General features: G+C 41.6%; 1 pseudogene; it reads left to right on the top strand.

Moving 5' to 3' along the window:
* The first annotated feature begins 657 nt into the window (after positions 1–657).
* LOC120292045 overlaps positions 658–3,708 on the top strand; it is a 6,010-nt pseudogene continuing 2,959 nt past the window's right edge.

Genomic DNA, 3,708 nt, shown 5'->3' with positions numbered 1-3,708 from the left:
AATTTACGAGGAAGGAAAATCCTCATTGAAAGCCTAGCTACAGGACTTCACCAGCCAACGTGAATGTCCCGCAAAGAAAAGGAAAATGGTCTTTTATTCCCCTTTTTCTATTTGCTCTTTATGTGCCCCCCTTTTCTCTACGTTGGTGACTTCGTAAGAACAGTGATTTGCCGGTAAGGCAACTTCTCAGTTTAGAATGGTCAGGCTCAAGCTTGGATAGCAGCTCACCGTTATTGCCGGGGATTTCGCGGATGGCTTAATGACCATATGGATGTGGCTCACGTCGGGAATGACAGCTCGGACTCGGAGGCATGTTACGGGCCTGCAACAGATCGCTGTGGCTCTAAAGATGGCTCGTGGGGCTGAAACTTGGCGCCAAGGCAAGTGCAAGTGGCGGCGTTGCCGGTGCGGGACACGAGCAACGGCGGCAGCAGAACCGTGACGGGCGAGCAAATGCGCGGGCTGTGGGTGCAAGCGCCGAGACGGTAGTGTGGCGACGGCGGAGGTGCAGCGCGGTAACGAGCGAGCAGGGGGTGACAAGCGGCGACGGCAGGATGGTGGTGCGGCGCCGAGAGCGGCTTGTAGGCGTAGAGGCGGGCGCTCGTGGCGCGAGTGCTCGAAGGCAGCAAAGGACGACGATCAGGCCGAGGCACGGTCATGGGCGGGAAGAGGAGCCGAGACGGCGACGGCATTTGGAGCTTCGGTGACCGCGAGACAGCAGCTGCGGTGGGGAGTTGCAGGCGTCGTCGAAGCCCCCACTTGAAGAAGACAACCCCTCTTTTTTAAAATTTTTTTATCACATTCTTTCTCTCTCTCTCTCGTTGCCCTCTAACTTCACCTTCTTTTTTTGTTTTTTCTCTGACCGACTCTCTATCTCTCTTCATCTCTTTTTTTTTTTTTTTTTATCTCCTCCCCTAATTTCATTTCTTTTGTTTCTCCTTGACGAGAGTCTCTTTTTTTAATCTCCTCCTCTTCTCAACTCGTGTGTTTCGCTATGTGCTCTGCAAATGAATTTTGTTTTTTTCCCCTGACAAACCTTTCAAAAAAAATTTTTTCGTTCAGCTCCCCTCCTTCCTCTGTGTTTCTCTCCCTCACGTGTATATCTCTCTGTGGGCCTTTTTCATGGATTTTTTTTGTGTTCTCTGGCCTCCTCCCTCATCACACTCCTCCCGTGGTCTTATTTATAGGCGTTCCACCACCTCTTGAAGATAGCCGACTTTAGTGTGAAAAGATCCAGCCACAACTTTTCCAAAATCCAAGTTGAACTTTGCTTTCTTTCTTTTCTCTCCTGCACCTTCGTCGATGTCCTCCAGCAAGGAAAATATTATAAAAGGTTAGCCCATCTTCTTGTAGGCATCCGTAGAATTTTCACGTCCCCCATTCCATGCGTGCATGTGCATGCGTTAATGAGGGGGGAGAAAATGGACGATGGATTCTTCTTTCTTCTTCATGCTTGAGACTTCTTGTGCGGCTACTTGTCCCTCCCTTCTATAGGATAGCCACAACTTTTGACTTTTCTTGTTTATTATTTGCTTTCTCCTTCAGCAAATTTCTCGTTTACTTCTCCTGACAACCCACACTTGAGAGAGAGAGAGCATATTATATAATATATCATGGGCTCATTTTGCTTCTCTGAGGCTCCTCACGTCCGCCGAATTCTTGCGCATGCATGTGCCTGCATTAATGAGCGACACGCAGGAACTTCTTTCTCATTTTCATTTTTGACTTTCACTCCTTTGCGTGTTCAGACTAGCAGAGAGAAACCATCCTTTTCGCGCATGTAATCGACCACGAGCCCCTGCTTCTTGTTGCCTTTTAGTACCGATGCAAATGCAACTACATGAAATGCAATTTACTATTTTTTTAGGGGTTAAAAATTAATCCCTAAATTTTTTATGTAATTAATTACTAAATGATTAGTCAAAAATTTAGGTGTCAACAGTTTGGAAACCTGTTAAGAAAGTATGGGCAAATACAGCATATTATACTAATACCAATGGACCCAAGAAAATATGGGTACCAAAGAAAGTTTGAGTTTCTTTTTTAAATGCAGGTCACTATTAAGAAATAGGTAAAATTGTATATGGATAGTGGATGCTCAAGACATATGATAGGAGATTCAAATTGTTTCATAAAGCTTGTTCAAGTGAATGGTGGAAAAGTTTCTTTTGGAGAAAATAGCAAAGGAAGAATAGTGGGATTTGGAACTGTGAAGATTGAAAACCTCACAATAAACAATGTTTCTTTAGTTGAAGGACTCAACTACAATCTGCTCAGTGTCAGCCAGTTATGTGATACCGGTTTCAAAATCTACTTTCAAGAGGAAATATGTTCAGGAACCAGTAAAGACTCTACTTAGTCATTTATGGGTCGAAGACATGGAAATATCTACCTCTTGGATGTGAAACCAGATGAAATGCAATGTTTAATCTCAATACAAGATGAAGCAAGTTTATGGCATAGAAAGCTTGGACACATCAACATGAAGCAGATAGCCAAAATTTCAACAAAGAAGTTTGTTCGTGGTCTACCCAATTTATCATACCAAAAGTCTGACCTATGTACACCATGCATATTGGGAAAACAAGTAAGAAATTCCTTTAAACCAATAAATCAAGTTTCCACTAACTGTGTACTGCAGCTTCTGCATATGGATCTCTTTGGACCAACCAGAACACAAAGCATTGGAGGTAAGAAATATTGCCTAGTAATTATGGATGACTACTCACGATTTACTTGGGTGTATTTCCTAGCAAGTAAGTCTGAAACTTTCTCTTACTTAGAAAAATTTGCTAAAAAGGTTCAAAACAAAAAATGATATGTTATTTCAAGTATAAGAACAGATCATGGAGGTGAATTTGAAAATCAAGATTTTACAAAGTTTTGTGATAAATCTGGTTTTCAGCATGTGTTCTCTTCTCCATATACTCCAGAGCAAAATGGAGTTGTGGAAAGAAAAAATAGATCGCTTCAAGAAATGGCTAGAACTCTCTTAATTGAAAGCAACATGTCTTCACGTTTTTGGGCTGAAGCAGTCTCTACAGCATGTTACATTATCAATAGAGTTTTTCTAAGGCCTATTCTAGAAAAAAAAAAAAACCCCTATGAATTATTCAAAGAAAAGAAGCCTATTGTTTCATATTTTCATGTATTCGGATGCAAATGTTTTATACTAAAAATGCAAATGATCGAGTTGGTAAGTTTGAAGAAAAGTCGATGAAGGCATCTTCCTTGGATATTCAACCACAAGCAAAGCATACAGAGTCTACAACAAGAAGACTCAAACTGTGGAAGAATCAATGAACATCAAATTCCAGGATTCTATACAAAATGAATCTATTCAGACTCATCTTGAAGAACTTGAACCTGCTCCAGACTCTACATAGTCTAAATCTCAAGAAGCAGCTCAGACTTTGAAAGACCAGCAGCAAGTGACTGTGAAGATTCAAGTAAAGGAAGTGACCATAAATCTGACAAATTAATCAGCAACTGGAAGTATAAGTCTAGTCATCCCAAAAATCTTATCATTGGCGATAACAATGAAGGAATTCGCATAAGATCCAAAAGGCGCGAAGAGTCTAGTGCTATGGCTCTTATTTCTGAAATAGAACCCAAAAGCGTAGATGAAGCTTTATCTGATGAAAGCTGGATTGAAGCCATGCAAGAAGAACTCGTGCAATTCAATATCAATGATGTCTCGGGAATTGA

Source organism: Eucalyptus grandis, chromosome 3 (genome assembly GCF_016545825.1).
Source record: "Eucalyptus grandis isolate ANBG69807.140 chromosome 3, ASM1654582v1, whole genome shotgun sequence".
In the NCBI taxonomy this organism is placed as follows: Eukaryota; Viridiplantae; Streptophyta; class Magnoliopsida; order Myrtales; family Myrtaceae; genus Eucalyptus; species Eucalyptus grandis.
The sequence above is the reverse complement of the archived record's forward strand: the minus strand, read 5'-3'. Positions and strand labels throughout refer to the sequence as shown.